The following is a 12,105-nucleotide window of genomic DNA, read 5'->3' as shown; positions in this document are numbered from 1 at the left end:
ACTGCTCTTTTCTAAGCATGCGTCCCGGTGGTTTGGGACATCTGGTAAACGTTCCTGGAAGGAATGCTGGGTAAACTATTAAACTGGGATGTTGGTTATTAAACTCAGTATCTATCATATAAGACCCCTTACATCTACCGACAGTTGCCGAGGAGGCAACGAGGTTATTAGTTGATAGCGCTATTAGGTTTGGCACCCTCACACCTGTTACGCCCTAACTCGTAATTGACAAAAAGTCGCAGCGGAAGTTTAAGCCATAAAATTTCTTTCATTATAAATACCTTAACTTATTTAAAATTTCATTTTAACACAACTTTTTCACATGAAGTCATCAACCGACTCATTTACAATTAAATACATGACATGGGTTTTCTAAATTTCAACACCAACGTTCCCGTACAATCTGTCTTGTGACTCGGTCCTTGATCTCTATCCCTTGAAGATCCTTCGTATCTCGTACTACCTGCGCTCACCACATAAAATTCATAAACATCAGTACGCATCGTAAACATGTAAAATTCATTCACGTTTATTTTTCGTTCCGTTAACTCTTTACATTCCGGCTTTCCATCTGATCATACGACCCGCGGTGAGACTTCTTTGCTATTCCTGCGTTACACTTCATTCACCATTGCACGCCATTAGTAACATGACCATTCAAATATGTTAGAGCCATATATATAAGCATATATACAAGATCCTTTCTTTCATGCACAACAAATCCTACTTCATGGATAAGTACCTACACACGTATGTTCATACACATTTCATACATACATACATACATGCATACATACTTATGTACATACATACTTATTTACATACATACATACATACATACATACATACATACATACATACATACATACAAGCTTTATTCCTTTGTGTACATTCAATCCCATTTAATACATATGTACATACTTTCATATATGTATAGTCATACATCTATTTAAATACACCCGAAAACATACATGCAAACATAAACACATCTACACATACATTCTTACATACTTACATATAGTTATATAATGCATATAACGTATTTAGATAGCCTTCACACAAGTTTAGAGTTGAAGAATGCGAAAAATATGAAAGAACCAGCAATTGGCGCAAGAAGGAACCAATCTGGCGCAACCTTGTGCCAGTTCTGGCGCAATACAGATGACATCAGTCAGGGGCGCAACCTTGTGCCAGGGGGGCGCAACCTTGCGCCTGGTTCAGACCTGCAACTTTCAGCATGACGAATTTTTACAGTTTTGGTCATAACTTTCTCATTTCTTGTCCGTTTTACCCGATTCTTTTTCCTACGTGATCGTAATTTAATCATCTATCATATGGACTTGAAATCCCACGTTCGGTTTAAGGAAATTCTTAACTTACGTGTGTTTGACATATTATCATTTTCTAACTATTTGACCCGTTCGTGCATTTATCAACATAATCAGTTTATTTGACCTCAATCTCATAAGAACTTTAATAATTTCATTGGCACCTATCATAAAAGATTAAATTCTCGGACGTCTTGCATCCTCTTAACCCATTTTCGCTCAAAAGCTTATTTTTGACCCGTTATGGGTATTTGCGCATTAAGTGGACTATGACATACCAAACCCTATACTTCGCTTTCATACTTGTCCAAGACGTTACTCTAATCGAATAGCTCGTTTCCAAACGACTTCTAAGGTCGTTTGCCCGATATACCTATCAAGGGCATTTTAGTCAACTATGCTCTATCCTTAATAACAAAGGAATTCCTTACATAAGTAACCAATTCCACTACTTAGCTACAATTTCTTAATCACACCTACCTTGCTCGGATCAAAACTAAAATCCGTTTAATACTTCATTGACATCATATAATTCATTCCTATTCGACCTCAATTATCACATATAATTAAATTGCATATAACATTACATAAACAACTAAGAAGTGATTACGGAATCACTTACCTTGAGCGTCCATTTTCGCATTGGCTTCCTTGTCCCCTCTTGACCCGTTAGTCTTTCGTGCTTGAGTCCACTTCCACATGATCCCTAATGCTTTCGTGTTACCGCAATCACATCCTTGTTAGTGTACACGATTACACATATAAATGATCATATCAAAAGCATAACTCACATTTGACTTTCATGGTCAAGTCTAATAAACATAAAGCATACATCCAAAATCACATCTTTTTAGACTCATGAAATCCATCATGTTAACGCATAAAACACATATTAATTTAGCACATACCATACGACACTATGTACATTTTGTACTTATGATGCTAAAGTACTTACAACCACATGATCACATAATCATACTCGCATACACATTTGCTTACATATACTTTCACATATCATACACCTTCGCTCTTAATTACCATGATTCAAGCACATCTAATACAAGGCGAGCATTACACCATTCAAGCACAAGGTACAAGCTCCTAATGCATAATTTTACCAAACCATACATTCAATCCGAATTCTCATATGGACTCCACCTTAAGCACACTTAACATATTATTTTGCTAACGACTACACCATAAACACCTTCTATACACACTTACCCACAACTTTCATACGATTTCACAATTTTGTTTTCTTAGGCATTTCATCGAACACTTGGCGTGCGTACTAATATCTAAGCATAATGTACAAGCATTTTCATTCTTTTTCTTCCTAGTTATTTACTTTCAAACATTAGCAAAGCAAAATGCCAAATCAATTTCATACCATGCTCAATCTAACTAGCAAGATGGTCACATACAACATAACATATCTAGGATCGAACAAAGACTAGACATGGGTGACATACCCATGTCGCCATCTCCATCAACCTATGATGGGTTTCATCTCCAAACACCTAATTAATCAAAATTATGCATAGCACATGTTTCGTATGGTGATTCTAACACATAATAACGCTTAATTTCATAAAAATTCGTGGATTGATCAAAAACCCACTTCTTACAAAATCACCAAATCACAAAATACAACTTACCATGTGTTTATCTTGTGTAGATGGTTGGGAATATAGCTCATGCATCCATCAAACCTTCATTTTTCTCTTCCAATTTGGGGAATTTTGTGGTTTTTAGGGTTTGTCTTCTCCCCTGCTCAATCCATCGCCCACACACACCTCTCTAATGTGTGTGTTTTATTTTTTTAAGTTTATGTAATTTCATCTTTCAAGTTTCCCAAGTTTGGCCCCTCAAGATTCACCATATTCCCATACTTGCCACAACTTCATTTCTTTAAATAAAACACTTTCTTATTTATCCTCTTTTAACCCTTGTAATTTGTTAATTGTTAGTCACAAATTTTTCCATCCCTTATATTTAACTTGTAACTATAACTAAGTTAACTAACTTAGTTACCATGTCACATCGTGTAAAACAAAACATGCTCGAAATTTAATAATTCGGTTTTTGGGGCGTTACAAGTCTACCCCCCTTAAAGAAGGTTTCGTCCCCGAAACCTTTCTCGTTCTTACTCTTACCTTTCTATTGTACTCATTCAAAGGGCACATTACAACATAAGTCATTCGGGGTCTTTGCAAAAGTCTTATTCATGAATAATTATGATCGTACGCATTGTCCTTATCTTCTTAAATTAGTAATTTACTTTCATAATCACACGAGGTCAGGGTCTGATCCAGAGCTCTTATTAGTGTCTTTCACCTTATATTGCTAGTTTCTAGTACATACTATCACTAGCATTTCATTCATTGAACTTATTCCAAATATATACAATTATTACTCGTAAAGACCTAAGGTCACAACTTGTTTCTAGCTTCCTATTTAACCATATTACATTCATACATTTACTAATCAAAATAAATCGATTTATTTCATAATACTCATACATCATATGCTATCTTTTATTTGGTTCACTAAGAGCTATCCTAAACATTCCATTACTATCATTACCTCTGATTAGCTTTAAGCTCATAGGAAGGGTCGATATATTATCATACGCCTACTGAAATCATTCAAAGACTTATTATTACAACCAAATCGCCCTTTTTACACCTACTTATCCGTACTTAACATGAAGACTAAGCATTATTTTCATGGTTACTATTGTTATTTATGTCATGCATATCTTTTCTACAATGCCTTGTTCAAATGAACATGGCCAACAAGCCGAGCATCAAGGTTAGCATTTCTTATCGATACTTGTCGTTTCTTATATTCTATCAGAATTTCCACAGTTACGATCACTCAATTCAGTACCACCAGTTCACATAGAAGTATTATTCAATATGTAACTTTCTATTTAACATCCACAAGTTAAACCATTTACTAACCTCGCTAATTTGGCACGAGCCAACGTGTAACAACCCGAGTTGACTTGCTCCTTCACGAACCCGTATCTTAACAGGGTTGATCTTGTCCATCTGGTAACATGAGCTTCCATTCATAAGCATTCTTTCACCGTCCTAGGTGGCTTTATTGCATCATGATTACTGTCAATCTCATTATAAAATTTGTGATTTACACATTTCATTCGATCTCATTCAGACACGTTGTTTATCACATCACCTCATTTATATGTCAATACTTTCTCAATTCCTTCTTAAGACATTAGTGTGTTAGACCTATTCATAACGGGTCAATACATGGCCATTTCTTAATATATCGTTCTTATTATTTATATATACATACGTATCGAGGTACATGTTTGTACTCCTTTTCAATTCAGACATGCTTACGATCTCATCGCTTCACTGTCCCAGTGTTTTCTTGCAAACACTTGCCCTTCCCGTTTTGAAAGTTAGTCATAATACTTATTTCGCTTACAATACTGACATTTTAGTTCCATTTGCTCATATACTTTCATTTCCTTTACACATTCGATTACCCAATTAAAGGGGTAATGGCATATACTCTCATAATGAGATTCAAGTACACCGCTTACGACCCGGTCACATCGGGTTAATTGCTTTCAACATAAATCTTTCGTTCTATCCGTATAACGGATTGAACTTCATACATTTGTTATTGCATTCACGACCACCCGTTCTAAACGGATGGTACATTATCCTTACTCGACTTGTTCATCTTGAACCGGTCGACTTGCATAGCTTATTATAGCATTCGCTATATTAACCAAATCCGCAAGGGATTTGCATCATTCGTATCTTTCATTCATTGAATCCGTCTCGCGGATTCAAGCATTGCATTCGCATATTTCATTCCTTGAATCCGTCTCGCGGATTCAAGCATTGCATTCGCATATATCATTCCTTGAATCCGTCTCGCGGATTCAAGTATTGCATTCACATCTTTCATTTCTACAAAGTACTCTCAATCCCCCAAGAGTCCTACTACCCATTTCACCCACACGCCTAGCTGCTACCAAACTCTATCGGACATACCTGTAATGATTATCACGGTCTCACGAACGTCATACGTTTCCTGTGTACTGGCCAGGTACACGTTCCACGTACTAGTTTCGTGTCTTCGCGTAATCGCCACCTTATGTCCGAAGAATTTAGTTTCGGCTCGTGTAACATTTTCAAAACTTATTTACCATGTCGTTATCATAATTTGTTCAAAATTTTTTTTTCACTTGCTTAACCATACCATTTCATACGCCCATACGTTAGGCTTACGTACCTGGGGTCAATTCGTTTCATTACTTGTCTCGATGCCGGTCCTAGACCGCATTCACGGATCATCTCTTCCAACAATTGCGCTTACCCTTCACAAAACATACTATTAGTTTCCTTCAAATACATAATCTAATACATACTTACATTCGCTTTTGCCTTTAGGCCTCGATCGAGTCTTGGATTGTACGGGTTCTTGGTCACGAGAGCACACCGGTTTGAGTTCAAGTATTTACCTCCTATTACTTGATTCTCTCAAACCAGGGCTCTGATACCAACTTGTTACGCCCTAACTCGTAATTGACAAAAAGTCGCAGCGGAAGTTTAAGCCATAAAGTTTCTTTCATTATAAATACCTTAACTTATTTAAAATTTCATTTTAACACAACTTTTTCACATGAAGTCATCAACCGACTCATTTACAATTAAATACATGACATGGGTTTTCTAAATTTCAACACCAACGTTCCCGTACAATCTGTCTTGTGACTCGGTCCTTGATCTCTATCCCTTGAAGATCCTTCGTATCTCGTACTACCTGCGCTCACCACATAAAATTCATAAACATCAGTACGCATCGTAAACATGTAAAATTCATTCACGTTTATTTTTCGTTCCGTTAACTCTTTACATTCCGGCTTTCCATCTGATCATACGACCCGCGGTGAGACTTCTTTGCTATTCCTGCGTTACACTTCATTCACCATGGCACGCCATTAGTAACATGACCATTCAAATATGTTAGAGCCATATATATAAGCATATATACAAGATCCTTTCTTTCATGCACAACAAATCCTACTTCATGGATAAGTACCTACACACGTATGTTCATACACATTTCATACATACATACATACATGCATACATACTTATGTACATACATACTTATTTACATACATACATACATACATACATACAAGCTTTATTCCTTTGTGTACATTCAATCCCATTTAATACATATGTACATACTTTCATATATGTATAGTCATACATCTATTTAAATACACCCGAAAACATACATGCAAACATAAACACATCTACACATACATTCTTACATACTTACATATAGTTATATAATGCATATAACGTATTTAGATAGCCTTCACACAAGTTTAGAGTTGAAGAATGCGAAAAATATGAAAGAACCAGCAATTGGCGCAAGAAGGAACCAATCTGGCGCAACCTTGTGCCAGTTCTGGCGCAATACAGATGACATCAGTCAGGGGCGCAACCTTGTGCCAGGGGGGCGCAACCTTGCGCCTGGTTCAGACCTGCAACTTTCAGCATGACGAATTTTTACAGTTTTGGTCATAACTTTCTCATTTCTTGTCCGTTTTACCCGATTCTTTTTCCTACGTGATCGTAATTTAATCATCTATCATATGGACTTGAAATCCCACGTTCGGTTTAAGGAAATTCTTAACTTACGTGTGTTTGACATATTATCATTTTCTAACTATTTGACCCGTTCGTGCATTTATCAACATAATCAGTTTATTTGACCTCAATCTCATAAGAACTTTAATAATTTCATTGGCACCTATCATAAAAGATTAAATTCTCGGACGTCTTGCATCCTCTTAACCCATTTTCGCTCAAAAGCTTATTTTTGACCCGTTATGGGTATTTGCGCATTAAGTGGACTATGACATACCAAACCCTATACTTCGCTTTCATACTTGTCCAAGACGTTACTCTAATCGAATAGCTCGTTTCCAAACGACTTCTAAGGTCGTTTGCCCGATATACCTATCAAGGGCATTTTAGTCAACTATGCTCTATCCTTAATAACAAAGGAATTCCTTACATAAGTAACCAATTCCACTACTTAGCTACAATTTCTTAATCACACCTACCTTGCTCGGATCAAAACTAAAATCCGTTTAATACTTCATTGACATCATATAATTCATTCCTATTCGACCTCAATTATCACATATAATTAAATTGCATATAACATTACATAAACAACTAAGAAGTGATTACGGAATCACTTACCTTGAGCGTCCATTTTCGCATTGGCTTCCTTGTCCCCTCTTGACCCGTTAGTCTTTCGTGCTTGAGTCCACTTCCACATGATCCCTAATGCTTTCGTGTTACCGCAATCACATCCTTGTTAGTGTACACGATTACACATATAAATGATCATATCAAAAGCATAACTCACATTTGACTTTCATGGTCAAGTCTAATAAACATAAAGCATACATCCAAAATCACATCTTTTTAGACTCATGAAATCCATCATGTTAACGCATAAAACACATATTAATTTAGCACATACCATACGACACTATGTACATTTTGTACTTATGATGCTAAAGTACTTACAACCACATGATCACATAATCATACTCGCATACACATTTGCTTACATATACTTTCACATATCATACACCTTCGCTCTTAATTACCATGATTCAAGCACATCTAATACAAGGCGAGCATTACACCATTCAAGCACAAGGTACAAGCTCCTAATGCATAATTTTACCAAACCATACATTCAATCCGAATTCTCATATGGACTCCACCTTAAGCACACTTAACATATTATTTTGCTAACGACTACACCATAAACACCTTCTATACATACTTACCCACAACTTTCATACGATTTCACAATTTTGTTTTCTTAGGCATTTCATCGAACACTTGGCGTGCGTACTAATATCTAAGCATAATGTACAAGCATTTTCATTCTTTTTCTTCCTAGTTATTTACTTTCAAACATTAGCAAAGCAAAATGCCAAATCAATTTCATACCATGCTCAATCTAACTAGCAAGATGGTCACATACAACATAACATATCTAGGATCGAACAAAGACTAGACATGGGTGACATACCCATGTCGCCATCTCCATCAACCTATGATGGGTTTCATCTCCAAACACCTAATTAATCAAAATTATGCATAGCACATGTTTCGTATGGTGATTCTAACACATAATAACGCTTAATTTCATAAAAATTCGTGGATTGATCAAAAACCCACTTCTTACAAAATCACCAAATCACAAAATACAACTTACCATGTGTTTATCTTGTGTAGATGGTTGGGAATATAGCTCATGCATCCATCAAACCTTCATTTTTCTCTTCCAATTTGGGGAATTTTGTGGTTTTTAGGGTTTGTCTTCTCCCCTGCTCAATCCATCGCCCACACACACCTCTCTAATGTGTGTGTTTTATTTTTTTAAGTTTATGTAATTTCATCTTTCAAGTTGCCCAAGTTTGGCCCCTCAAGATTCACCATATTCCCATACTTGCCACAACTTCATTTCTTTAAATAAAACACTTTCTTATTTATCCTCTTTTAACCCTTGTAATTTGTTAATTGTTAGTCACAAATTTTTCCATCCCTTATATTTAACTTGTAACTATAACTAAGTTAACTAACTTAGTTACCATGTCACATCGTGTAAAACAAAACATGCTCGAAATTTAATAATTCAGTTTTTGGGGCGTTACAACACCGGACCTGGGAGGACGGGCGTGAACTAATTACCTTAAAGCATGACCAATGTTTTGATATAGACATTGGGGTTGGGCAAACACATCTTGTAGCCATTTCGGTAATCGAGTTAATAACAACATCAATTCAAATCATCGAATCTGTGAAACGTTTTAATCTGGTAACTGGTATCTAAACACGTTAACAAAACTCTGAACTCACCAGCGTTGTCTGATACACGTTTTTCTGCATGCTTGTAGGCTTGTAGGTACACGTCATTGGAACTTGCTGTCTGGGATGCTGGAGTGGTCATGGGTCGAGATACATGGAATCACAACACAAGTCTAATGGTTTACTTACGCGTGGTTTATTAAACACTTAATAAATGAGTTATGCTTCCGCTATGTACAATGAATTATATGTAACGTTTCGTAATACTTTACGATAATGAATAAAAATATATTTATATATACTTATGAGTTCAATGTGATTGGTGGCTAAGATCCTGGTACGTCACACGCCCCGCGGTGTTTCCGCAAGTGGTATTTTGGGGGTGTGACAGTTTGGTATCAGAGCCACTGGTTATAGTGAACTTGGTTTTAAAACCGTTTTTATAAAACCAGACTATAACCGAACAGTTCCGAATACGTGAATACGACCATGACACTCAGCTCCAGATTGCAAGGTTCGTCTCTCGTTTACTCATTGTACTACATAACTAGTGAACACTTACATATGATATTGCATGTGATTGCACGTTTAGCACAACCTCATGGATTTCTGTGTTACTTGCATGTGTTAATTGGTTGATAGTGTGGTGTTAACTTAGACATTCGTGACTCATGTTTTGAGATGTTCTTTGTGTGTTTGCTATTCGAGTCTGAGGAACCATTTGACATGAGTTAGGAGGAACTGAGATGAGCATGCAAATCACAATATTATTGTGGGTGCACACATAATAATAATGTGGGGTGCATGCGAGTCCCAGTGAGGCTTAACAAGTGAAAAAGGGGTTCCGTTCCGTTATTTGATCGATGTGAAACACAACAGTCTATAAGAGTAGTAGCAGTGATTGTCTCTTACTTGAACGTGATCTTTTAACTCCTCTCTGAACCCTTACAAATCTCGATGCTATTGAGTATTACCTGAAAACCCATCTAAACGCCTAGCGAACTGTGTAGAATGTTAGGTGCTTGTACGAACATCCCTGAGTTGGATGTTGCAGCGTCGAATGATTGGTTGATACCTTCTCACTCTTTTTCATTGGTTGGAACTCTGTGTATTGATGCCTTAGATTCCGTAAGTGCGATTGTTTCTGCAACACCTTTGCAACGTACTATGTATTATTCAACCAACTTGCAAGATCGAGGGGCAAAAGGATGATCGTAGAATCTCACTGACCTCAGTATTAGAACGGCCTTGGTTCCTGGCAACGAGCACCAACAAATTGGCTTCAATCGAATCCTTAACCCTAGTAAGTGACTTATGGGAGTCAACACTTACGAATCAATCGGACGTAATCGATGACAATTGACTAAAGGGTGGAATGTGTAACTACCCGCACCAGGAGTAGTGTCTTAGGATGTGACACAACAATGTGAAAGGATGGACCCTAATGGTGAAAGGCCACAGGACTCCGTTTCGAGCAACGACATTAGAAGCAACAGTCACGATGACATCAAGGTACTCGCAAATCATGACTTTCGGTATGGAAATGATGGTGGCTTCAACAAGGAATGACCGATGTTAAGTCAAGACGCCAACAACCCAGGGAACAATGACAGTTTTGGGAATTCTAGTAGCAGTAGCAACAACACTGGAAGTGGTAATCGTGGAAGGGCATTTAGGACTGGCTTAGGCGGCGCCAGGCATAATAGCAACATGGTAGCTTGCATGAGTAGCTAATCGCTTCGTCCTTGTTCTGTTTAACCCTGATGCTTCTTGAAAACCGAACTTGTTATGGAATTAACTGATGGCAAGTCAAATGAAACCTCATATGTCCGTTGGAGTATCAACCCGACCTTGTGGGACAAGTATTCGACATCAACCATCCTTCTGCTATCCACGATAGCCTTGATGTAGTAGTTGGTATGGATTGGTTATCCATACATCGCGCAGATATACCTTGTTAGAAGAAAACCTTGCATACCCCTCTCCCTAGTGGAGAATCGTCATCTGTCCAAAGTATCAGAGTTGTGTAAAAGATAGCATCAATTCTACAATGAAGCCCAGAAGTGTCTACGGAGGGATGACCCCGCCATTGTTAGCAACCGTTACTGATGTTAAGGCTAAGGAAAAGAGGATCGAGGATCCGCCAATTGTTCGTGACTCCTCTCCGGGTGCAATCCGAGGAACTTCCAGGTTTACTCCCACACTTTTAGGGAAGAATCCCAGTTTGATCTCATGCCAGAAGCAGCCCTGATTACCCGTACTCTTTACCGATTTGCACCAGGAGGGTTGCAAGAACTGTCTAATCAACTACAGAAACGGTTGGACATGAGTTTTATCGAATCTAGTTTATTGCTTTGGAGAGCCCCAGTTATATCCATGAAAATAAGTCTTTTCGTATGTTTCCTAATTATCGAGAACTTAATAAGGTGGCAGTCAAGAACCGTTTGCCTCGACCATGTATTGATAACCTATCGACCACTTGCGAGGGACAAGCTCCCAATTCGAGGATTAACTAACGAGCAAGCTATTGTCAGAAGGAAGTCTAAGGGGAGAATGTCCCTACAACGGCGTATCAGATGCGGTGTGGCCAATTTGACGTTGTATCCTTAAACATTTGGGCTAATCATCACCCCGACAGCTATATGGAACACATGAATCGACTATGCTTATTAACGACGTGTTGAACCATTTCCAGGAGATAGGAGCATCATGGACGACATATGTATCTTATGTTAGAGCTCCTGAGGGAGGAACCATACCGTGTGAAGTCTTGTCCAATGTAACATCTGGATTCGAGGGACACATTTTGAGCACGTAACCAACGAAGTGGGGACATACGAGGATCTTGTTAAGATCCATTTAGTTAGAAACTGATT

General features: G+C 37.7%; 2 long non-coding RNA genes across 2 annotated transcripts; both read right to left on the bottom strand.

Moving 5' to 3' along the window:
- Positions 1-287: 287 nt before the first annotated feature.
- LOC118483889 lies at positions 288-3,140 on the bottom strand. Its single transcript, XR_004872107.1, has 3 exons — positions 2,987-3,140; positions 1,951-2,040; positions 288-463 (listed from the first exon to the last, which is right to left on the bottom strand). It is a non-coding gene; the product is annotated as an uncharacterized LOC118483889 (long non-coding RNA).
- Positions 3,141-5,961: 2,821 nt separating this feature from the next.
- Positions 5,962-8,770, bottom strand: LOC118483888. The gene is made up of 3 exons (XR_004872098.1): positions 8,637-8,770; positions 7,601-7,690; positions 5,962-6,137 (listed from the first exon to the last, which is right to left on the bottom strand). It is a non-coding gene; the product is annotated as an uncharacterized LOC118483888 (long non-coding RNA).
- Positions 8,771-12,105: the final 3,335 nt, after the last annotated feature.

The sequence above is a fragment of the Helianthus annuus genome, chromosome 2 (assembly GCF_002127325.2).
Source record: "Helianthus annuus cultivar XRQ/B chromosome 2, HanXRQr2.0-SUNRISE, whole genome shotgun sequence".
In the NCBI taxonomy this organism is placed as follows: Eukaryota; Viridiplantae; Streptophyta; class Magnoliopsida; order Asterales; family Asteraceae; genus Helianthus; species Helianthus annuus.
The sequence above is the reverse complement of the archived record's forward strand: the minus strand, read 5'-3'. Positions and strand labels throughout refer to the sequence as shown.